Genomic DNA, 27078 nt, shown 5'->3' with positions numbered 1-27078 from the left:
ATGATATGACAAAAAATATAAACAAAACAAGTAATTTTTTGTAGCACTTTAAGAAATAGGTATAGAGACTCATCCAAAAACGCTTATTTTCTTAGTGTTGGCTAAGTATTTTGTCCTCGTTAAAAACCTTTGTTAAAAATTCTTGTCCTAAAAGAAAAGGTGTTATTTGTGAGACAGTTGTAACTCAGAAGAAGGATATTTGCCTCTTTATTATAGTCTAAATATTTGGCTCATATCTAAGACTATTCTAGCTATCAAGTATCCGAAAAAAGTTGATATTCTCTCACTCCATAATTCTTAGAACTAGCCAAAAATTCTCAATATTAAAATAAATTTATATTAATGGCATTTTAACTTTTTAATAAGTATATATTTAAGCAAACATTCTATAGAGTTTTTAATATTTAACTTCTTAAGATTGCTAAATCCAAAAGAATAATGAAGATTTATGTTCTTTTCTGGCTCTTTATCTTGACTGTCATCACTTACATGCAAGTGCTGGTGAAAAAGTAAAAACAGATTTAATATCCTTACTGATTAAATACTTCAATTCATTGAGAATTAAATTTTTGAGGGGCACATTTATTTATATCATTACTATGTTATAGTGATCTGTAATTCTACTTAAAATTAAATATAACTTATAGGAGACATATGAAATATATAAAGAATAATAGTCAAAGAAAGACAGTCACCAATATAAATAACCAATTTTAATACATATTGAGACAGACATTTTCAAAAGGTGATGGTAAGGTGTTAATTGCTTAAGCTACTAAGTTTTTTAAATTCACTGTTATCTTCAGTTTTATAAATCATTAAAAATTAAACATGCAAACTACATCCAAAGAAGAATCAAATGTACTTAGTGATTACCTTATAATACTGGTAAAGAATCAAGAGCATATTTAGCATATATTTATCAGAATATAGTATCTATTAAGTGCTCAAATAAATAGCCATTGGGGTGTGTTGAAATTCAACATTCAGAGTGAAAGATTTTCCTTTCTTACTCAAGGAAAATAGAGCTAGAAAATAAAATTAAATAATTGTGCTGTGTTTAGGCTATAGGAAGAAATAAATAAAAAGCTAATTGGACAGAAGAGTAGCAAGAAATCAGGGAAACCAGATTTCCTCGTTGCTTGGGGTGTTTAGTTTCAATAAATTAGAAAGGTGTAAATTACACTCCAAATTGAAATTCAATCTACTACCATAAATAGAAAGAGGCTAGTATATATCTACCTTTGCATTTTATCTATAGAACACTTAGTTGTATGACACAGGAACCACTTGGTGTTGTAGATATTGAAAATATGTCCTTCCAAAAGCTTCTGGCTTGTAACAAAATGGATTTTATAAAATGGAGTTTTGATGATGCTTATTATAAATTGTAGCAGAATATTGAAAAAATTGAGACTGCTTCCAAAGATTTTTCAAACAATTAAAAACACAATAAATTATATGTCAGTTGTTCAGGAGTAGCTAACATATATAGCAGACCAGATTGTAAAATAAGTGTGAAATGCTAAAGTAACTCTCATTTGAATAGATTTATATTTAAATTCTCATTATTTTTTAAAATTTTATTTTATTGAAACCATTATGTTCTACAGAGTCCTTGATAGTTGAATTTCAGATATAAAGTGAGTCAGGGCCATTCCCACCACAAATGTCAACCTCCCTCCACAAATGAGTCGAGTGCATTCTGTACCACCACTTTTTGCTTCCTGACCTGCCAGTATAACAGGTCCATTTAAGTTTAGATGGGTAAAGTTTAGGTCTCTTGATGCTATTGTCCTTGACTTTGTCTTAGTATTTAATTCTGTCTTATTTTTTCTCCACCAATGCATTTGAGACTACATAGCCCCTGGCCCTCAGTCTTCCATCTTTCTTTTCTTCTTAGTTTTATAGAAAAATGCAGAAATAGATGCCTGAACTGTGGTGCAGTGGTAGGGTGTTTAACTTGCACGACCCTGGATAGACCTCAGTTGGATCCTCTGGCATCCATATGGGCCCCCAAGCCAGGAGTGATTTCTTAGCACATAGCTAGGAGTAACTCCCAAGCATCACCGAGTGAGACCCCAAAACAAAACAAAAAAACCCTAACAAAATAAAGAGAAAAATGCAGAAATATGTGGTAAAACAAAGTAAACTATGTCCCAAGGTTCTATGAAAAAGGCAGGAATATTATCAAATTATTTTTTGTTTAACAATTCTCTGATAACTGAAATTGTTCCCAAATTTAAAATCAAGGTTTATTCTCAATGAATAACAAAATTACATCAATCTTTAATATTTCCAGAGTTTATTAAAATATTGTTTTCAAAAATAACCAATAGTTTTAAAATCTAGTTTGAGGAGTGAGAAATGGCTGACTGTGGGGACTGCCAGGTGAAGTGCTGATTGCTTTACCTGTGGAGTCTCCACCCTGCTGTGCTTCTTCTGAGGAAACTGAGGATCTCAAGGGAGCCCTGTCCTATGCTTCTCTGTCTTTTCTGAATCCTTGAAGCTCTCCTCAGAGCCCTGGGAAGCACACCCCCCAAAAACTGCATTCTGAAGCTACCCAGCGAGCAAGTGAGTGAGTAAGAAATGGCTGACTTTACAAGCCCAGAAAGGGGAAGCCGCTGAACTCTGCTGGAACTCAGATGCCTGCGCCCCTATCTGTCTGTCTTCTGTGCTGTGTTCCATTTTTGGCCTGATTTCATCCTGTGTGTGGCTCATCTGCAGACAGCTTGCCTTCCCTGGAGCCTTCCCTGGAAGTGTGTTTAAAAGCCCAGAAAGGGTGGAGCCAGAGGAGCACGGCCACACTGCTTCACTTCCTGTCTGTTTACACCATTTAGTCAATGAAAACAACCACAACATGTAGAAAAACCCACAATACAAGTGTGACAATGGGGGAAACAACGCAGGCCAGCACTAGACATAGAGAATGACGATGACAACTCTGATGACTTGAGCATGACTAGTCAGTCTCTTAGATAAGGAGTTTAGAGACACAACATGGAAGATGTTCAAAGAACTCAAAGAAAGTATAGAAGAGAACACTAATAAGAATCAAGAGAATATGAAGATAGAAATCAGAAAACTCCAAACTGAAATTTCACGTCAAATAACAGATTTGAAAAACTCAGTAGATGAATTGAAGAAAACCATGGTTGAGCTTTCCCATGGGTTAACAGCAGCTGAAGATAGAATTAGTACACTGGAATATGAGATGAATAACAATTCCATAGATCAGAAGAAATTGGAAAAAAGCCTTAAAGCAAATGATCAAACAATGGAAAAATTACTCAAAGAATGTAAACAGATGAAAATAGAAGTCTATGATAAGCTCAACAGAAACAACTTAAGAATCATTGGAGTCCCAGAGACCCAGGAAGAAAATCTCCAGGAAGAATCAATGGTCAAGAACATCATTAAAGAGAAACTACCAAAGCTAATGAATGCATGTGATCAAATCCTGCATGCCCGAAGAGTACCAACTAAAAGAGACTCCAGAAAAAAACACCCCAAGACACATCCTAGTCACAATGATGAATCCCACAGATAAAGACAGAATTCTGAAAGCAGAAAGATTGAAAAGAGAAATTACATTCAAGGGAACATCCTGGAGATTTACTGCAGACCTGTCACTGGAAAACTCAAGGACAGAAGGCAGTGGTGGGACATAGTGACAAAACTCAACGAAATAAATGCTTCACCTAGAATACTGCACCCAGCAAAACTCACTTTCAGGTTTGAAGGAACAATACATGGTTTCACAGACAAACAACAGCTCAGAAACTTTACAGACTCAAAACCATTCTTAAAAGAAAAACTGAATGGCCTACTTTAAGACAAGACTGACCAACAGACACCCAACTACGATATAAAGATGGCACTAACTCCCAGGACAATTCTTTTTCTCAATGTCAATGGAATAAATGCACCAGTTAAGAGACACAGAGTGGCTAAATGGATCAAAAAAACTCAATCCAACCTTCTACTGCTTACAAGAAACCACTTCACACCCCAGAGATTGGCACACATCACAAAGAATGAGAACAAGCAGTGTTGGCGGGGATGTGGAGAGAAAGGAACTCTTATCCACTGCTGGTGGGAATGCCGTCTAGTTCAACCTTTATGGAAAGCAATATGGAGATTCCTCCAAAAACTGGAAATCGAGCTCCCATATGACCCAGCTATACCACTCCTAGGAATATACCCTAGGAACACAAAAATATAATAAAAAATTCCTTCCTTATACCTATATTTATTGCAGCACTATTTACCATAGCAAGACTCTTGAAAGAGCCAAGATACTCTTCAACAGATGAATGGCTAAAGAAACCATGGTACATATAGACAATGGAATATTATGCAGCTGTCAGGAGAGATGAAGTCATGAAATTTTCCTATACATGGATGTACATGGAGTCTATCATGCTGAGTGAAATAAGTCAGAGAGAGAGAGATAGAGAAAGATGCAGAATGTTCTCACTCATCTATGGGTTTTAAGAAAAATGAAAGACATTCTTGCAATAATAATTTTCAGACACAAAAGAGAAAAGAGCTGGAAGTTACAGCTCACCTCATGAAGCTCACCACAAACAGGGATGAGTTTAGTTAGAGAAATAACTAAGTTTCGAACTATCCTAATAATGAGAATGTATGTGGGAAATAGAAACCCTGTCTAGAGTACAGTCGGGGGTTGGATGGAGATGAGGGAGATTTGGGACATTGGTGATGAGAATGTTGCACTGGTGATGAGTGGTGTTCTTTACATGACTGAAACCCAAACACAATTATGTATGTAATAAATTTGTTTAAATAAAAAAATTAAAAAAATAAAATCTAGTTTGAATTGGGAAAGTAACTCTGGAAATTTTAGTTAGTATTTTATATTTATTTAGTAAATAATTACAATTTTATCTCATAATATATGCTTAGAATAATTCTTCGCTTTTATAAGTATGCAAACTGAGTTAACAAGAAGACACTACTTGATATAAGTTTATTAAAAATATTGGGGAAAAAAGAGAGTGCCAATTTGAAATGAAGAAAAAAAGAATTCCACATGTGTTGCAGTGGGAGCACATCTGTATGGTCAGCCTGAATAGTTCTGAATAGAATTATTAAAGATTGTTGCATTACATGAAAATCTTTTGACAAGTTAAAAATATATGAAAAGTGAGGCCTGAAATGGTTCATTAGAAAATAGGGGCTGGGGCCGGGCGGTGGCGCTAAAGGTAAGGTGCCTGCCTTACCTGCGCTAGCCTAGGACGGACCGCGGTTCGATCCCCCGGCGTCCCATATGGTCCCCCCAAGCCAGGAGCAACTTCTGAGCGCATAGCCAGGAGTAACCCCTGAGCGTCACCGGGTGTGGCCCAAAAAAAACAAAAAAAAAAAAAAAAAGAAAATAGGGGAGGCAGAGCACAGTGGTAGGGCTTTTAACTTGCATGCAACATATCTGGAACCAACCCAGGTTTGATTACGGGTATCCCATATGGTCTCCTCTGCCAAAAACTATTTCTGAACACAGAGCCTGGAGTAATCCCTGAGTGTTAGGTATGGCTTAACACCCTCCCCACCAAAAGAAAAAAGAAAATAGGCCTGTTGTATACATAAGGCCATCAGTTAAATTAGTTGTACATTAAAATGTGCCTGGCATGGTCTTTATATCTCTACTGCTTAGGACTCCTAATGGTAAACCAAAATGTTTAATTTCTGGTGAGAATTCTGCTAGTGTGTATACACAACTGTAAAGTCTTACTTACAAGTTCCCTAGTTATTATATAAACAAGGTAAGGGAAAAGGAAAGACAAGTTAAAAGAGAAGTCATAGAAAAGCATATTGTTCATATATTTTAAATATATAAATATATTCAAATATATTATTCATATATAAGTATAAATATATTTATATATAAAGTAAATATATTTATATTTTATAAATATTTAAATTTTATTTATATATTCATAAATATGATTTATATAAGTATATTGTTCATATATTTCAAGATTCTCTAAAATATGACGCAGTTACTTTTTTCAGGATATTAGAGTAATGGGTAAAATGGGATAAAATAAATACTGGAAATAATATTGAAACAGATAAAATTCAACAATAATGTCAAGTGACACCTTGACACTGAGAAATTCTTTTTATTTTTTTTTTTATTGAGACCTTGGTGTTTCACAGTTGTGTTTCAGGCATATAGTGACAGTGAGTTAGGGTCATTCCAACCACCAGTGGGACCTCTGTCCACCAGAGTTGACCTCCCTCCACCAGATTTCCCAGCAGGCATCCCATTCATCTATTCTTATTTTCCTGGTCTACCAGTGTAACGGGTGCATTAGCTTGTTCTAGTTTGGGTCTCTTGATTCTATTGCCATTGACTTTGGCTTGGGTATTTAGTTCTGACCATTTTTCCCCACCCGATGCACCTAAGACCACTGACTCCACTTTATTTTTTCTTTTCTCAATTGTAGAAGGACATAGAAATATAAGTTAAAACAAAGTTCCAAGGTTCTATGAAAATGGCAGGAGCTCCTATCTAGGAAATATAAATAAAATTTTAAAAAGGTTTCATTTTTGAGAAATTCTATCAATCATTGCATTTGAATTCTAACAAAAATAAAAATAAATAGGATTTATAAATTTTGAAATAAGATGAATTGGATAGCAAAGTTACCTAAAATTGAAAATTTGAAAAGATTGAATTGAAATTCAATTGAATTTGAAAAGAATTGAAAATGGAAAAGACTACCAAGACCTGGGACCGGAGAGATAGCATGGAGGTAGGGCATTTGCCTTGAATGCAGAAGGATGATGGTTTGAATCCCGGCATCCCACATGGTTCTCCGAGACTAACAGGAGCGATTTTTGAGCACAGAGCCAGGAGTAACCCCTGAGCACTGCCAGGTGTGACCCAAAAACAAACAAACAAACAAAAAATAACCAAGTCCCCTGAAATTTTTGTATCCTGACCATTATATAATTTTAAATCAGTTTCTTTAATCTTCATAGCAGTTTCATAAAATGGTCATTTGGATTCTTACTAAATATGAGCAAATACATTTAATTTGCAATTTTAAATTTGTGTAAAATTACTGCAATCTAAATGATTTTACTAAAATATTACATGAAATTTTTAGGAAAAAATGACATTAACATCACACTATTTGTTTTTAAAAAAAGAAGAAATAAAACTTGCACAACCCAAACTTAGAAGGCATCTTTATGCTGATATCAAAATCAGTGGATGCAAAATTACAAAACAATATCCCTTGTGTGCATAGATGACAAAAACCTTTTACTAGTAGCATAGCAACTAAAGTTAATGATACATAAAGGCATAATATATTATGGCCACATATATTTACCCAGGAAGAGAAAATTTTTTAATAATTCAAAAGTCAGTTTACCAATATAATAACAGAAATAAGACATTTATTTAATCATTTAAGAGTTCATAAAACTAATTCGACAAAATTTAGTATCCATAAATGATTAAAAAAAGTCAGCAAAAATGAAACTAAAAAATAAATTCTCAGTTTCTTTGAGGACAGACTTCAAAAAAGATTTTATACTTTTCTCCATATGGCACAAATGACTCAGATGTCCCTCACATATTATTTCTATTTCATTCGTGTTCTGTGAAAATATAAGCAATAAAGGATTAAAGATAAAATTAAAATGCACATATTGGAGTGGAATAAGGTAAAAGTGGTTTTATTTAAAGATAATATCATATAGTTAGAAAAATCTTATTGCTTATTAAAACTTCAAATATTAAGATTATAGAATAAAATATCAATAAAAATTCTCTTTTTATTTATAAATAAACACTAAACAAGTGGAAACTCAAATTTTTTTTAAATATAATTTTTATTTTGATCACAGTGGCTTACATATTGTTGACAATAATATTTTAGGTACATATTTACATAAAATCAGGGGGGATTCCCATCACCAAATTGTCCTCCCTATTCCTCCGTTTTTGTTTTCCCTCCCATTTCTTTTTCCCTCACCCCCAGGGCGACTAGAGTGTGTGGTCCCCTCTGTATCTAACCTACTACTTAGTAGTCTTGGACCTGTTTGGACTTGACGCCTCCCTTATTTCCCCCTCTAACTGGAGGCAGTACTAGCTATTTCAAGTTGCGTGGTTTTGCCTGAAAAAGAGAAAAGTAATAAACTGGGGTAAGAGTCTAATACCCCGAAAATGGGCGAGTCCTTCCAGAGGCTCTCATCATCGATTTGGGGGATGGAGGAGAAAGGGAAGGTGGAACACTCCACCAGCACCAAAAGACGTTTCAAATATCCAGTGAGGACTCCAGCTTTATCGATAAGCACCACACAAAACAAAGAAAAAACAGAACAAGACAAACAAAAACAAACAAACGTACAAAAAAAAATACGCCATGGTCTTGAAATAAGAAACTTGGCATAGCACATAATGAAAGAAAAGAAAGGGAGAGAAAAAATAAGTATAACTGGGGACAACAATTTCAATGCTCACACCTAACCAGAGAAATCGACCAAAATAGATAGGTAGGTAAGAATAACAATAACAACAACAACAACAATAATAATAATAATAATAATAATAATAAATGAAGGTAAAAAGTATATATATAAAAAAAATAACCAAGGCTTCGTGCTTTTTTTTTTCCTCCTGCCCTGGCACAGTAAATATTGGGGTCATTCAAAAAGGATTTCACTTGGCCTAAGAAATATGGGGTTTCTCCGTCATTGGAGTATACTGTCATGGGATCAACACTAGGCTTTGCTCAGGAACATTTACTCTCCCGGTGGTGTTTTTGTGGCGTTTGGAAGACTTCTGCTCTGTCCAGGGTGATACAATCAGAGCTCTGTGTTTAGAGGTCTCAGTATCTGCACAGATCTTGAGATGGTATTTATGATGAAGTCAGTCTTTGTGGTTGTGGTTCTAGAGGTTCTGTTCCCTCAGTGTTATTATAATCCATCTTCTGTGATTGGTGATCTTGGTCTTTGCACTGAGCCTAGGATGGCACCTAGGATAGCGTCTTTCTTTGTGCTTCCAGAAGCCCCATTCCGTTACAATTGTCTCTGCAGGACCTTTGGGGTTGGGGATCATGATTATTGTGCAGGTCATAGTTCAAACCCTAAACTAGGGCTTTTATATTGGTCCCAAGATGTATACAGTCTGGTCGTGGTTCCATCAGCCAGTCATCTGTAAATCGCGATCTTGGCTTTTGGACCTACCAAAGGGTGCTAAGTCTTCTGGTTTCTTCTTGTCGTTAACTGATAGGGTAGGCTAATCTGCTCTAAGGTCAAGTTGTTCACATTTTCCTCGTTGTCAGGATATCATGTTAGAGCTGGCCCTTGTTGTTGACCCCACAGTATTAAGGCTGTCCTGGATGGTATTTGTTTCCTGCAGCTGTTGTGAAGAACTGTGCCATTTCTATGTCTGAGATCCAGGGTTCAAGGCTGGTTGAATGGTATCTAATCACCTGAGATCTAAGTTGATTCCACATGACATATTTTCCAGGTAGGAGATATCCCTGTATTGTAAACAATTATGAGTTCCTTTCTCTAATAGATAAGAGCTCTTATTATTTTTTTTAATATGTAAGATTTCCCCTTTATTTAGTGTGCCTTTGCAGGGGAAAACGGTGCTACATTATATTGTCAGTGTATTTGGGGGTGGGCAGAAGGAATAACAGAAACAGGTCCCATACCCAAAAATGATAAAAAAAAAAGGGGGAATAAAAATGTATGTGCTCACAAATGTATATGTAGGACAGACATTTAATAAATAAATAAATTGAAAAAAAATAAATAAAGGAAAAAGGAATAAAAGTGGTGCAAAAGACTACCTTACATTTGGGGGAGAGCAGGTAAAGAGGTGGTGTATTACAGGTCTTATGCCTATGTTGGAAGTACAGTTTTTCCCATTGTCTTTTGGGTTTTTCTTGTGGAGTGTGGGTTCCCAGGGATCTTTCTATCACACCCCCTGACCTTCTTCAGATTGGTAAGAATTTGCGGGAGGGAGGTCTTGGAAGAGTTCTTGCATTGGGGATACTTTTGGGCCTAGGTCCGGTTTCAAGAAACAGTCCACGTTAGGGGAAGTTGGTAGGGAGGGCTGCGCCGCATGAGTCCGCAAGGGGGTTGGCTATCTTTTCTTGCAGGAGACGAGGTGTGGGTTTATCTGGGTGTCCACTCGCCTGGGTGCAGGGTACTGGTTCGTTGGGTGGGAGGTCGATCTTGATGTCTAATAGAATAAGGACTGAGGGTGGAGAGTTTTAATATGGTGGGAGATCTGGATGGGATTGAGGGGTGAAGGGATAGTTGGATTTCCGGAGGGGAGAAAGGGGAAGGTATATGAGAGGGGTATGAAGGGAGAGAAAAGAGAAAATACCTTAGAAAGAAAGGGGGAAGGGAACGGGAAAAAAGTAAAGAGAAGAATAGAAAAGAGAAAAAATGAAGGAAAAAAAAAAGAAAGTGGTGAGAAGAGAGGAGAGAATAGCAAGTGAATGCTGGTTTGGTTGAATGTGTTCGATGAATAGAGCCTGTAGTTTAAATCTGTACTTCGCAGTTATTGCTTCGGTGGTCTGACTGGTCTCATGCTTCAATTCCTAAGAGAAGGTATAACCTAGAGATAAAATGTATGTTTTACATTTACAAGAGTTTTCTCCGGACCATCTCGTATTGCAAGCAAGGTATGGTATCTCGTGTGGAATCCTGAGTTTCCATCTTAGTTTGTCCGCCTTTTGTATCCAAAGGTGCCTGTGAACAAAGAAGCTGAGAGGTTATTTAAAATATAGTAGGATAAAGGCATTAAAACATAGTGTTATGGTATGTTTCCATTGCAGTCAGTGATTTCCCGTGGTGTTCTATACCTGTGTTCCTGTATACGATCTCTAAGGGATTATTGTGGGCCTTTGTTGTAGAAGTCTGATTACATACCTGTTCTCTCTATGCTGTTGTTTCTGTTGTTGCTGTTTTCTTTGTGGTATAATGTGTAGTCAAGTGTTTGTGTTGTTTCTTTTTCCTGTATTTTGGACACTGCTCCCACGTATATATTGACTATTACAGTGTTTGGAGTTTCTACCCTGTTAAACCCTGTTATTTGATTGTTAGGTATTTGTTGTGCATCAAGTATATGTTCTAGGTGCTTCAGAATAGTGCTACCATTCTGTGTTTATCTTTTGTCTTCTGACTTACTTCGTTTAACATAACATGATCTAGGTCCATCCACGTTGCTGCAAAGTTTGTGATTGTATCATTTCTAACTGCCATGTAATATTACATTGTGTATATGTACCACATCTTAATGATCCATTCATCTGTTGTTGGACATCGAGGTTGGTTCCAAGATTTGGCTATTATACTGAGTGCTGCGATAAATAATGGGGTGCATACATATTTTGGAATGAATGTCCTTCCATCTTGGGGGTATATGCCTAGGAGAGCAATTGCTGGGTCAAATGGCAGCTCAATTCTGAGTTCTTTGAGCACTCTCCAGACTTTCCTCCATAGGTGTTGGACTAGGGGGCATTCCCACCAGCAGTGGATGAGAGTTCCTTTCATACCGCATCCCCGCCAACAAAGGTTGTTTCCATTATTTTTGATGTGAGCCATCCTCACTGGTGTAAGGTGGTATCTCATTGTTGTCTTGATTTGGATCTCCCTGATGATGAGTGAAGGTGAGCATGTTTTCATGTGGGAAACTCAAATTTTAAATGTTACTCAGGAAGGCATAAAATAGATGATATACATGTAAATAATTTTTGTGTGCTTTTGCTGTGCTGCACCTGTCCTATGCTTAGGAGGTGCATATTTTGGGCCAATAAGGACATTTCATTGGATGTATCCACCTTACGCTGTTGCACTTTTAGGGCTTTGCAGTGCAGAATATTCCTCTCAACCCATGGTATAGCAGTTTCCTTCAAAATTGCACCTAAGTCATACTAAGAGGGCATTATGGCGCACTGAGTCAAACTGCATAAGAGTCAGTTTATCTCTCCTTCTTGAGAAGAAAATTAAAGACTTATTTTAGTTGTAAGCTGAAAATAAGTAAGGCTAATATATATATATATATATATATATATATATAAATAAATAAATTAAAAAGTAAACTATGTTTTTCATTGGAGAGTTATTGTTAAAATCTTACATGTAATATTAGAAAAAATTCAGAAAATTTATCTACATACTCAGATGTAACAAATGAAATTTGAAAGAATTGAAGTGAAAAAGATCATAATTGAGAAATTTCTTGCTCTTAAATGTAATCAAGTCATAATTATAAAACACTGCTAATCAAGGAAGTAATACAGTGTAATGAATAAGACTGACAAATACTTGGTAAATTGAGTTCAATACAGAGAGGAATGTAACATAGAAAAATCTTCAAATACTGTTACACAATAAAAATATCAACATAAAAATTGTCAAAAATGTCACAGTTTTTATACAAAGTTAATTGTGTTTTTATGCTATTGATTTTTTATTACTTTTCATTTAATCGCCACGTTTATACAAATTTTCATACTGGGGTTTCAGCCATAGAATGTACACCACCCTTTACCAGTGCGATCTTCCCACCACCAGTGTCCCCTATTTCTCTTTCCCACCCCAATGTCTGTCACTCAGACAGGCATTCTGCTTCTGTCCCTTACTATCATTGCCATATTAGTCGTCATTGTAGTTAGTGCTCTAGCTGCACTCACCGCTTTCCGTGGAAAGCTTCATATCATGAGCTAGTCCTCCCAGCATACAGCACTATTGCCAATAGATATTATTTCTGTACTGTTTTCTATTTTTATTATATTCCAAACAGTCAGACTGTTTTATTTTTTCCGTCTACCTCTAGATAATTTCACTCAGAATAATAGTTTCCATGTCTTTGCATGCATAGGCAAATTTTATTACTTCAATTTTCCTAATAACTGTATAGTATTCCGTTGTGTAAATGTGCCACATTTTCTTTAGCCACACATTTATTGTTGGACATTTGTGTTGTTTCCAGATTCTGGCAATTATAAATAGTGCTCGAATAATATAAGGGTGAAGAGAACAGATTTGTATTCTTAGGGTATAAACCTAGATATGGTATTGGTGGATCATATGGGAGCTTAATTTTCAGCTATTTGAGGAATATACTTATTTTCCCAGAAGTTGGACTCGAGGGCATTTCTACCAGTAGTGAATGAAAGTTCCTTTCTCCCCACATTCCCACCAGCACCAATTTCTGTGTTTTTTTTTTTGTTTGTTTGTTTTTTGTGAAGTGTGCCTTTCTCTGTGGCATGAGGTGATATGTCAGTGTTGTTTTGACTTGCATCTCTCTAATAATTAGTAATGTGGAGCATTTTCATGTGTCTTTTGGCAATCTACATCTCTTCATTATGTAATGTCTGTTCATTTATTCTACCACTTTTGATAGGGTTAGATTGGCTTTGTTGTTGTTGTTGTTAAGTTCTGATAGTACTTTGTATATACTAAATATTAGGCCCTTAACCGATAGGTTTGGAGTGAATATTTTGTCTCATTCCGAGAGTGACCTTTGTATCTTAGTTACTGTTTCCTTTGAGGTACAGAAGCTTTTCAGTTTAATGTAGTTTTATTGGTTTATCTTTGCTTTCACTTGGTTGGAAAGTGGTGTGCCATCTTTGAAAATGCCTTTAGTATCAATGTCATGGAGTGTATTGCCTAGATTTTATTCTATAAACCTTACAGTTTCAGGTTTGATATCTATTTTGATTTGACCTCTTTACACGGAGTTCAGTATGTGTCCAAGTTCTCTTTTTGGAATGTGGTTGAGAATTCATCCCAATGTCACTTGTTGAAGTGGCTTTCACTGATTCATTTTTGACTTTTTACCAAAAATTAATGGATTTTAATCTGTGGTTCATTTTCTGAATACATAAATTTATTCCATTGATCTGAGGGTCTGTCTTTATTCTAAAACCATGCTATTTTGATGACTACTGTTTTGTACTGCCATTTAAATTTGGGAAAAGTGATGCTTCCCATCTTCTTTTTCCTATAAATTGCTCATGGCCATTTGTTCTTCCAAATGAATTTGGGAGTGCTTGATCCATTTCTTTGAAGAATGTCTTGGGTATCCTTAGAGGTGTATAACTTTCTTGAGAAGACACGATCCTGTTTGCTAAGGATACTGATTGTTTCCAGCAATGTTTTGATTTTCTCTTTGGTTTTGTCTCTGACTCACACTGGTTGTTCAGTAGTAAGTTATTTAATTTCTAGTTGTTAAAGTTTTTTCTATAAGTTTGTTTGTGATTTAAATTTAATTTTCCACAAGAACTTACAAGTTTTTACAAGTTCTATACTCTTGATGTTATAGACGTATGTTTTATGGGCCAATATGTGGTCTATCTTGGCTAATGACCCATGTACATTAGAGAAGAAAGTGTATTCAGTTTTCTGAAGGTGGATATCTTGATAGATATAGAGAGAGATCGGTAGATCAATAGATAAGTCGATAGATATAGATGATAGATAGATAGATGATAGATATTTGAGATATTCTCTTCCAGTACTTTCTTCAAAGTTTGTATAATATTGTTGTGTTTTAGCATGATTGACCAATCAAGGCCTAAAAGGGCAAAGGTGAAGTCTCCTATTATTATTATGCTGCTATTGATGTCTTTCTTCAGAAGTGTCAGAAATTGTTTTAAATATTTTTCTGGTCCCTTATTGGGTGAATAAATATTTATGAGTGTGATTTTCTACTGGTTTATATATTCCTTGGTTATGAAGAAAAGTCTATCTCTGTTATTATTTCCTTTTAAAGTCATTATTGTCTATGCCATCTGATATAAGTATGGCCACTATAGCCTTTTTTAAGGGAGCCGTTTGTTTTCAACCTTTGACTTGAAGTCTATGTTTGCTCTGACTATTCAAATGTGTTTCTTGAAGGAAGCAAAACATTGGATTCAACATTTTGATCGAGTTTGCTACGTTGTACCTCTTAAATGATGCATTTAGTCCAATGACCAATGACATTGATAGAGATGATTGTCATGGGATTTAGTATCGTCTTTTTTGTAAGATGTGGTGTGATTTTTAGGTCTACCAAGCCTGAAAGTAAACCTTTCTGGTTTTTCTTTCTTTCTTTTTTTTTTTTTTTTAGCTTTGATATGAGTCTGTAAAGAATATTGGCTGTGTTTATCTGTGATGCTTTGTTTTTTGTCTTCAAACCTGAATGTAAGTCTAGCTAAGTGAAGTACTTTAATTAAAACATTCATTTCATATAGTCTCAAAGAGGCTATGAAGGTTGCTGATACTTGATGGGTCTCCAGATCACTGATCTTCATTTTCTATGCATGGTCGTGCTCTGTGATGCTTTACCACAGTGTCCTTTATAGTGTGGTTTTTCTCTTCTCTTTCTTTCTTTCTTTCTTTCTTTCTTTCTTTCTTTCTTTCTTTCTTTCTTTCTTTCTTTCTTTCTTTCTTTCTTCTTTCTTTCTTCTTTCTTTCTTTCTTTCTTCTTTCTTTCTTTCTTCTTCTTCTTCTTCCTTCCTTCCTTCCTTCCTTCCTTCCTTCCTTCCTTCCTTCCTTCCTTCCTTCCTTCCTTCCTTCCTTCCTTCCTTCCTTCCTTCCTTCCTTCCTTCCTTCCTTCCTTCCTTTCTTTCTTTCTTTCTTCCTTCCTTCCTTCCTTCCTTCCTTTCCGTCCTTCCTTCCTTCCTTCCTTCCTTCCTTCCTTCCTTTCTTTCTTTCTTCTTTCTTTCTTTCTTTCTTTCTTTCTTTCTTTCTTTCTTTCTTTTCTCTTCTTTTCTTTCTCTCTTTTTTTAAATTTTTGTGCCACACCCAGTGATGCTAAGGGATTACTCCTGGATATGTGCTCAGAAATTGCTATTGGCATTCCAGCATATGGGATGCTGGAATAGAACCCAGGTCCATCCTGGGTCAGCCGTGTGCAAGGCACACTTACATTCAGGTTTGAAGACAAAAAACAAAGCATCACAGATAAACACAGCCAATATTCTTTACAGACTCATATCAAAGCTAAAAAAAAAAAGAAAGAAAGAAAAACCAGAAAGGTTTACTTTCAGGCTTGGTAGACCTAAAAATCACACCAAATCTTACAAAAAAGACGATACTAAATCCCATGACAATCATCTCTATCAATGTCATTGGTAGGCATAGTCCTACCACTATGCTGTCACACCAGCCCCAACAGTGTGTTTTTCTTTATATGTTGTGTTATTGGACATTGTTTAGGGGATATTTATGACCATGGAGCAAGCAGAGTAGCTGTGCTCCTCTGGGCAGGAGGAGCCTGTGTTTCCTCAGTGGAGAAGGGGATTCACCTCCGAGGCTAAATTTGTCCTTTGGGGGAAGAAACACTCACCCATTGTTTCTCAGGGCTTCTTCAACTTTAGTCCTGAGCTGGGATCCTGCTGCTTTTTCTACACAAAGAGGGTTTGAAAAGTTTCTATACATAAAAATGGAAGTAAACTCTAAAATGTCTAGAAAAATAGAAATATGTAAAACCTTGTAATAGTTTTATAACAATGTTATATAGAATGTTATATAGAACACTAAAGTAAAAATATAATTGAGCTTTTTAAAAGTAAGTTTTTCTCCTTATTGAGTGAAAAGAAATAATTTACTTTAATTCATATAATGTATATCTATATATGTGACAAAATATATCAATAATAAAGAACTTGGGCTGGAGCAGTGGTGCAGAGCTGTAAGGCATCTGCTTTGCTGGTGCTAGCCTAGGATGGACTATGGTTTTATCCTCCAGCATCTCATATGGTTCCCCCAAATCAGGAGCAATTTCTGAATGCATAGCCAGGAGTAACCCTTGAGCATCACCGGGTGTGCCCCCCAAAGAAACCAAAATAAATAAAATAAATTATAAGCCAAATAAAAATTCCTATTACAAGGTATACAAAATATTTATAGATATAAGCAACATATGTGAAGACCAACTGACATATTAAGATGTGTTCAACAACTGTGCAGGAAAATAAAAATTAAAATCACATTAAAATAGCACCGAATACCCACAGACTGACAATAATTCATGGTGGTTAGAATACAGATCAACTAAAACTCTTATAAAACTCTTCTATAATTTTGATGGTAGCATAATCTGCCATGAGAAAACAGTCTAGCAGCTTTATATGAAGTTAAACACATGTCATATCATCTAGTAATTCTACCAATACATAAGCAAATAAAATTATATGTTCACTAAGAGCATAGATTCAAATAATACCTTGTACAAAATCCTCCAAGCAACAGTCTAAAATGAAGGGATTCAAAATTTCCTTCAACAGGAGATTGTTTTTTACAGAATGATATATTCATTTGTAATCTAGCAATTCATACAGATAAACAAAAATAGTAACAATATTTCAAAAACCTTATACTGATGTCAACACAGGGGAGTATGTATTTTATTAATAGTAAACTATTGCTCAATCTATGAGGGAATACACAACATCTCAGCCTTTGTGAGTACCTCCATTTATGTGGGATGTTCTAACAAATGACCATAGACTAGGTAGTTTGTGAAAAATGTATATTGTCTCTCCTCTGTTTTGTAAACTGAGATGTTTATGATCTGTCATTATCTAATGAAATTTCTCTTCCTGGTTCTGTTTGTGGGCTAGTAATGAAAGGAATTAGGGAGCTCACCAGGTGATGTTTTATGAGAACACTAATACTGTTGAATAGGGCTTTGTCCTTCTGATCTAATCACAGGAAAGTTCCCATCTCCTAATTCCATCATATTGGAGATTTAAGTTTCAACAAATAAATCTGAGAGATAAATAAACATTCAATCTATAGTAGCAGGCATTAACTAAGAAGGGCCTGAGGGAGATGGGTGAATACTGGATATATTGTAAATTTTCATTTACTTGACATATTTACTAAATATATATATACTTTTCAAACTGCATACTGAATTGTAGCTTAATATGTTTTATGTAAGCTATCTCTCAATAGGGTGGCTTTGCAAATTTGAAAAAAACTCTATGATATAGCAATATGATAATTGCAATAGTGTGATGAGGAATAATTTAGGAAGATTATATCAGGAATAATTCTGAAGATGCATTGAGTATATATATTAAATGTCAGTAATAAACACATTTTGATGATTAATTTGAAGAGCATTTGAACTCCAATTCCAAGTGTCTAATTTAAAAGGGAAAATAAAACTAGTATTTACTGTTCATATATTACTAACTGATTTATTTTGCATTTACTCTCAGTAATCTTTTCCTCTTTATATATTAAAATATTAGACTTGGATAGCTTAACATCTCTAAAATGACAGAACTTGCAATTAAGTTGTGTGTATCAGTTTCTAGGAACAATGTTGTTTGTAAATCTATAGTAATTTTCTTTAAGGAGACTTACAAACATTCTGCATTTACAAACATTCTATAAATAATTCTAGAACGAGGTGATGGTTTGGATATCCATCACTTCCACAAAAATCTTGGGAGCAGTTGCTGTTATAAAAAAACAACATAAAGTTTCTTTGGAGTTTTTATTTTAGAAATTTCCCCAAATTTCTAAATTTCAACAATAAGTCATAGTAAATTAGATTTCAAAAGGTGAAAGGTTAGGGAAAATGAGTAAAATGCCCTAATTATGAGATATTCTTGAAGAAATATAGCTTCATCGCATTTAGACAATGATGGTAACTTGAACTGTTCTAATCAAGATCAACTAATAGAAGTTCTGTGGTTGAACAATTAGATGATTTCCAATTAACATACCAAAGTACTCCCCCAAATTCTGTTGATTGAAGCTTGCACTGTGGATTCCTTTAATGTGAAATATACTAAAGTGTCTTATTTAATTTGGCTTAATCCAATGCATATTTCCATTATTTCTTGATCACTTTTGAAAACATTTACTGATGAATGTAAGTATCTTATAAGTGCCTGACAAAAAGCCAAAGTTAAGGAAAGAAAAAAGCAGTGACAATAGCTGCATGAAAATTTGGGTTACAATTATAGAATAAGACAAGGCTACTGCCCTTCCTGCTTTTCTACCTCTTCAGTCCCAGAGTTGGTGATTTTTGTTCTATTTTTTTCACCAAGGGAAATTAATAAAGTGTTTAAAATAAGAATAATGCCAAATGACATACATGGACGTTAGCTCTTTGTATTAGAAAGAAAATTCATTGTATGCCAAGTTCCAAGTTTGTCTTTCATGAGAAAAATTTTATAGTAGGAGACAAGGAAAGGTTCCTTTATATTGATTTCTACAGCTGATTTCTTTAGCCAGAGTCATCCCTCTACTGTTCTCTGTCACTTTTGGAGGTCTTTGAGTCAAACCCAAGCTGCGGGCCTGTCCCAACAGTGGTGCTTTCTCTTCAAAGGACCAATGCTGCAGTCTCTTAGTTCTGTGCAAGAATTGAAAAGCCTTTGAAACCGGTGCAGCCACACTGCACAGTTAGTAATAAGCATTAGAGGAAAACCACGCAGCTCATTTGTTTAAAAGTTCATTCGCTTCAGCATGATTTAGACAGATGTGAGGTACGTTTGGCTAAGTGCTACTCAGCCCTATGGTGAAGTGAGAGCTATATCTCCTTTCAAAGAGTCTCACAGTCCTTGTCTGTTGCTGAGCTTTTGCAACAATGGGGCTTTGAAAGGGGGGGAAAAGAAAAAAGAAAAGAAAGAGAAAGAGATGACACTGGTGAGAAAGGCTGACAGCACAGTCCAAACTCAAACAGCCCTTCTAGTGTCCAGGACAGAGGTGTACATCTGAAGGTGGGCTGAGGTCTGGGTTCAGAACAGCCCAAAGAATTAATTTAAAAGAATGTCCCGCCCATTCCCTGTAAAAGCAGCAGCAGTGGCAGCAGCCCTGGTAAAATACTTCCCAGATCATAGGCCACTTATTTAGCCATGTAGATTCTGCTCTATTCCTAGAGGATATTTTTTTTTCTGGGAAATAAATCTGAGCAACTGTAGATTGTAAGGTTATTTTCTACCAGGCACAAATAAATAAAAACCATCAATGTTTTTTATCGAATAGAGGATCTGAGCAATCAACACACATTACTAGTGACAGTTTATTTCCTCCAGAAACAATGTTCCTCTCAAAGAGGCTTGTGCTCATTAGTCATAATGCATTCAAAGTAACAGGCATTTGGAGATGTGGGATATTCCTTGCAATCAAGATATGTTTTTGCTAACCTCCATAGACATATTGATAGTGTTGAGGTATGATGCTAATTCCGCAAGCAAATGGATCTATTGTTATGATCTCACTGAAAGCTTAGAAATTGCTTTTATATTTAAAACCTTATTTTGAGAGCTGTCAGATGACAGATAATACAAACCCACATGAAAGTGCACTAGAGATCTTTCTCAAGTAAATCTAAACCTGTATGATTGAGAAAATAGGATATATATGATATAGATTTGATATATTTAAAAGCATATTTTCATCTTGTTTTTATTTTTATAGGAAGATAGAATTTTATTGTGAACATGATCATTATAATTTATTCTTTTCTGCTCTTGAGGCAACTTGGTTTACAAAACCATAAATATATATTTTAATTAGGCATACATGTTACTACAGTATCCTATCACCAAATGACAAATCTAGAGGACTATTTTAATCTGCTGACAAGCTTCAGAGGAGAGTGAACTTTATCACCTAGCCAGAAGAAAGAAAGAAAGAAAGAAAGAAAGAAAGAAAGAAAGAAAGAAAGAAAGAAAGAAAGAAAGAAAGAAAGAAAGAAAGAAAGAAAGAAAGAAAGAAAGAAAGAAAGAAAGAAAGAAAGAAAGAAAGAAAGAAAGAAGAAAAAGAAAGAAAGGAAAAAGAAAGAAAGAAAGAAAAAGAAAGAAAGAGAAAAAGAAAGAAGAAAGAGAAAGAAAGAAGAAAAAGAAAGAAAGGAAAAAGAAAGAAAGAAAAAGAAGGAAGGAAAGAAGAAAGAAGGAAAGAAGAAGGAAAAAAGAAAGAAAGAAAGAAAGAAAGAAGAAAGAAGGGAAGAAAGAAGGAAAGAAAGAGAAAGAAAGAAGAGAAGGAAAGAAAGAAAGAAAGAAAAAAGAGGAAGGAAAGAAAGAAAAAGAAAGAAGAAAGGTAGAAAGAAAAAGAAGAAAGAAAAAAGAAAAAGAAAAAAAGAAGAAAGAAAGAAAGAAAGAGAAAAAGAAAGAAGAAAGAAAGAAAAAAGTAAGGAAAAAGAAAGAAAGACAGAAAGAAAAAGAAAGAAGAAAGAAGGAAAGAAAGAAAGAAGGGAAGAAGGAAGAAAGGAAAGAAAGAAGAAAGAAGGAAAAAGAAAGACAGAAGGAAAGAAAGAAAGGAAGAAAGAAAGAAAGAATGAAAGAAAGAGAAGAAAGAAGGAAAGAAAGAAAGAATGAAAGAAAGAGAGAGAGAAAGAAAGAAAGAAAGAAAGAAAGAAAGAAAGAGAAGAAAGAAAGAAAGAAAGAAAGAAAGAAAGAAAGAAAGAAAGAAAGAAAGAAAGAAAGAAAGAAAGAAAGAAAGAAAGAAAGAAAGAAAGAGAAAGAAAGAAAGAAAGAAAGAAATAAAGAAAGAAGAAAGAAAGTAAGAAAAGAAAGAAAGATAGAAAGAAAGAGAGAAAGAAAGAAAGAAAGAAAGAAAGAAAGAAAGAAAGAAAGAAAGAAAGAAAGAAAGAAAGAAGAAAGAAAGTAAGAAAAGAAAGAAAGAAGGAAAGAAAGAAAGAAGGAAAGAAAGAAGAAGAAAGAAAGAAAGAAAGAAAGAAAGAAAGAAAGAAAGAAGGAAGGAAGGAAGGAAGGAAGGAAGGAAGGAAGGAAGGAAGGAAGGAAGGAAGGAAGGAAGGAAGGAAGGAAGGAAGGAAGGAAGAAGAAAATAGAAATAGTCCTTTGAGAGTAGTACTTCTAAAATCAGTTCCCTATAAAATGGAGAAAAAATGCTTACAACTCATACCCTTGTCCTCCCAAGGGTGACCGTCTAATTAATGAATGCAATTTTTATAGATTTAAAAAAATGGACATAATTGTTTGGCTGTTTGAAAGCAAGCTAGTAAAATTGTTCCATAATTGGATACGTAGAATAATAGAAAGTAAAACTTGGGTTGCTAAGATCTCATTGAAAATATCTTACATGTATCTACTAAGTGAGAACCATTAATCTCTTTATTATTTATAAACATTACAAAAGGAACGAAGTAGGCTGTGAATAGCATCTTAAGACATTAGAAGGGATTAGTTTCACTTTACTATTAATAGGAAAAGTGAAACTAATTCCCAGCTCAGCAGTACATAGACACAGGTTGGCATTTAATCTGGAGAAAAATTGTTGGAGGTTTTCAAAGTAAAGTTTTTTGATGTTAAAATTTACAGCACATAAATGTCCACTGTGCCTCTTCTGAAATGTTGGCTTTAATTATTTACTAATTCAAACATATTATTACATTAATATTTTTAAATAATCCAGTACTTCATGGTGCCTTGTTATATATCTAGAACAGGTATTTTTTTCCCTAGCTATATTTAGGTTTTGTTACAACATTTTCAATTATCAAATGCATTACCAATGACTAACTTTGTCCTCTCAAAAATATATATTGTTTACAAATGAAGAGATTAGGAAGTAACTATACTTCCTCAATCTCTCATGTTTATGAGAGCTCACTAATTTTTCATGTATAAATTTAAGAATACAATGATAAGCTGGACCTCATGAACTAAGAAACCAGCTAACACCAGATAATGAATTTTATGGTGTCTTGATATTAGATATCCACATCTCCAAACTGTGAAAGAAATTTTTTTGTTTATAAAAAAAACTCATCTATATTTATAATAGCCCAAATTGAATATATTTTTGCAAACATGTCTATATATTACAAGTTATATAATTTTCCTGAGGTTTTTTTTTTGGGGGGGGGGTGTTACTCATGGCTATCTGCTCAGAAATAGCTCCTGGTAGGCACGGGAGACCATATGGGATGCCGAAATTGGAACCAACCACCTTAGGCCCTGGGTCGGCTGCTTGCAAGGCAAACACCACTGTGCTATCTCTCCGGCCCCATTTCCTGAATTTTAATGTAAAAGCAGTTTATAGCAAATAAAATGTTCATAGAAATTATTATCACTGCATTTACCAGTTATGCCCAGTGTTCTAAATGATGTGGTAGACAAAAATTTTCTATTTGACTTTAGAATTCCAGTAGTACAAAAATTTTGTAATAAAAATACACTAAGCAAAAATATATAAAAAGAATTTTATCCTTCACAAATTCAAAGCAAAGACTAGATTTTACCTTCTGCTATGTATTTCTCAGAAATTATTTTTATTCTTTTTTTGTTTTGTTTTGGTTTTGGGGCCACACCCAGTGACACTTTGGGTTACCTCTGGCTATGTGCTGAGAAATTGCTCCTGGCTTAGGGGACCATATATGACACCAAGGATAGAACCAAGGTCAATCCTTGGTCACCCACTTGTAAGGCAAATGCCCTACCACCGCACTATCACTCAGACCCCAGAAATTGTTTTTATTCTTAAATGAAGAGAGTGAAAATGGTAGCAGAATGGCACTATAATCGTACAGAGTTGGAAAGCTAAACTCCTGAATTATTTTTCTTTTTTATTAATATCTTTATTTAAACACTTTGACTACAAATATGATTGTAGTCAGGTTTCAGTTATGTAAAGAATACACCCCTTCACCAGTGCAACATTCCCATCACCAGTGTTCCTCCTCCCCACCCCACCCCTGCCTGTACTCTAGACAGGCTTTCTACTTTCCTCATTCATTCACTTTGTTATGATAGTTTACAGTATAGTTATTTCTCTAACTGCACTCATCACTCTTTGTGGTGAGCTTCATGTCATGAGCTGGACCTTCTAACCCTCCTCTCTTTTGTCTCTGAGAATTATTGCAATTTTTTTTTATTTTTCTTAAAACCCATAGATGAGTGAGACTATTCTGCATCTCTCTCTTTCTCCCTCTAACTTATTTCACTCAGCATGATACATTCCATGTACATCCATGTATAGAAAAATTTCATGGCTTCATCTCTCCTGATGGCTGCATGATAATCCATTGTGTATATGTACTACAGTTTCTTTAGCCATTCATCTGTTAAAGGCATCTTGGTTATTTCCAGAGTCTGGCTATTGTAAATAGTGTTACAATAAATATAGGTGTGAGGAAGAGATTTTTGTATTGTAATTTTGTGTTCCTAAGGTATGTCCCTATAAAGCCTTGAATTTTTAAGTTTTATAAATAAATCATAAAGATTAAAGAAATGAGTCTATATCAACACCAATAACATGGGTATTAAAGGGGTAACAGAAATGGTATAACATTTCTATAACTAAAATTAATAAAGAGATGAACTAATTTCCTGAAAGGTACAGTCTGTCAGAATTTGCACAAGATTTTAATTTGCAAAAGATTTAATAAAGTCAATTGAATTGCATCTTCAATCCTTGTCCAGAGGTAAGTCAAAGTCATACCTTCTACACTTCTCAGTGAAGGTAGGTAAAAAACAATGAGCCATTTACACAAGGACTCTCCAGTTTCAGTGAGTTCACAAGCTGGCCACTGTTTCAATACAACATAGCTTCCTACCCTGATTTTCAAAATGTGAGTCGTTGTGTAGGTTGGCAGTGATTGATATTTTTGGCAGTGAGTAAGCATATTAACATTGAAGGAGTACATTAAGAACAGTATATTTCCCATAGCCAATTAGTAGGCATCCTTAAAGCAGAATCCTGACATTTTTCTGTTCTATTTATACTTATTTTGCGCTCTATATCTAGAAGATCCTAAATTGTTTCATCGAATCTTTCATAAGCAGGAACAGGTTTCTGGGAATTTATTATATTTCTTTCTAGGCATACTTTGTTTGGTCTATTATTTACAATCTCTTCTGCAAGGCACTATCTTGATCTCCAGGTTTTATTTAAAGGGATGCTTTTCCAAAAATAATAAATAAATCTGAATGATTCTTTATCTATCACATAAACTAAGAAATGATTTTAAAAATCTATTATTAATCCCAGAAGTCTCTGATTATAGTGGTTGTTTGACACTAGTTGCCTGGTACTTTATTTTAAGTATTCTTTGCCTTGGAGAGGAGGACATTCTCTACTGCCTGTTTGATCAGTACTGAAGTATAAAAAGTATTGTGAAATAGAATATAATTTAAAATATTATACTGAGGAATAATATACATGCTTTTGACACATCTGGACATATTAAATGAAATATATTAAATCCCTGTTTTACAATAATAAAAAAATCTTCATTTTGATCTTTAGGAAAATGTACCACATTATATTACTATGATATTTATTTATTGAATAACCAGAATAACTTTCTCATTAAATAATGGAGAGTCACAGAGTTAATAAATCTGTAGCCTAAGAGTACTGTTTAAGGAAATAGTATAAGCATAAAAAATTATGGAATTAGAAAAGACCCTGGATAACAAATCATAAGGAAAATGTATTGGGAAACATCATGTTCTTTATCTTTAACATAATAAAGATATCAAAAACAATGTGGTTTTAGAATAAGAATAAACTTATAATAAAGACATGGGCTTATGGAAAACAATTGAGATTCCAGAAATATGCCTGTTTAAATGCAGAGTTAGTTTATGACAAAGGAGCTAAGTTTATAACATAGTGAAAAGTGAGTCTTTAATAAATTATGTTAGAAATATTGAAAAGTCACATGATAAAGAAATGAATTGGCACATTAAAATGAATTAAAAGCTTGGGTATTAACTCATATCCATATGATACAGAAATAAAAACATAGGTAGAAATTCTATGATATTGTTAGTTGTGGTGATTAAATTCCATATACAAGAGAAACAAAGACAAGAACAATCAAGATTAGCTAAAACTCAAAAGTTTCTTCACAGTGTACAAAACTATTTCTAATATGAAAATCCATTCTATTAAGTAGGAGAAAATATCCCTACACCACTTATGTTAAAGCTACTTATTTCAGACATATAAAATACAATATTCAACAAAAATGTACAAACTCCATAGGCCACAAATAATGCACATAGATGGTTAATGGGTTTATTTAAAATGCTCATTATTACTTATTCCTTGAATTTGTTCTTAGGACATTAATAGAATCTTTAATGGTCTTTAAATAGGATTTCAGATATCTGAGTAAATTTGTAAGGGTATAGATAATAAGATAATAGCCCATTATTTTGGTAATTATTTAGTCCTTTTATACCACAGATATTTTCAGAGAGTTTTTCTCTCATTCTAAATACATTTTCTTGGAATATTTGTATGCAAATGCTTGAAACTAGTTTTATAAAATACCCAATCAGAAAATTTACTTTGCAACAATTTTCACAAATATAATTCCCCAAATTTGCATCACACTAACATTTTCACCAAGTATTAAGTTTCATGGACTAAGCTTGTCTGAATTAAAAGAAAAAAACTAAAAGAATATAACATGCATCTCTTGAACATTAATTGTCTTTAGAATGATAACCCTAATTTTGCTAGCAAATTTTATAACCTGCCTTGTAACTTAAAATCTTCTTGCAGACTTCCACTCAGATAGCCTAGAAAAAAAATATCAAATACCTTAGTTTCAAACTCAGCTTTCTAATTAAGATAAGTTTGAATATTTCTATGCCTTTTCCATTACACATTATGGTTCTTATTAAGTTACAAATGACACTAACTGCTGTTTTGTAAAATCAAATATCTTAATAGCAATTAAAGTAGATTAAATCCCAAATATATTCAGTTCAAACTATTAAATTAGAGACAATCCCTGTTTCAAAACGAAGTAGATGAGGAAGTTCCTGGCTGTCTGACAAGACTCCATATGCTACTAAGTATGCAAAGCTAGATTGGGAGACTTCGTTTTGGATCTGTAGACATTGGCAATTTATATATATTTAGCACTAATGAAGAACATCAGATCAGTTCAAGTTAATTAGCATTTATCTTTCCCCCAGCACAAGAGTCCTTCTATCATGTTTCATTCAGCATTATCTCTGAGCATGTACTATTAGTAATAAAAATGGAGCCAAGTGTCTCATTCCTTACAAAACTTGGCAAGGTGAGCTTCAGCTTTTCATATTCATTTGTCAACAAGAAGTGCATTTTCACTTTACAGTGGCA

The sequence above is a fragment of the Suncus etruscus genome, chromosome 10 (assembly GCF_024139225.1).
Source record: "Suncus etruscus isolate mSunEtr1 chromosome 10, mSunEtr1.pri.cur, whole genome shotgun sequence".
NCBI classification, from domain to species: domain Eukaryota; kingdom Metazoa; phylum Chordata; class Mammalia; order Eulipotyphla; family Soricidae; genus Suncus; species Suncus etruscus.
The sequence above is the reverse complement of the archived record's forward strand: the minus strand, read 5'-3'. Positions refer to the sequence as shown.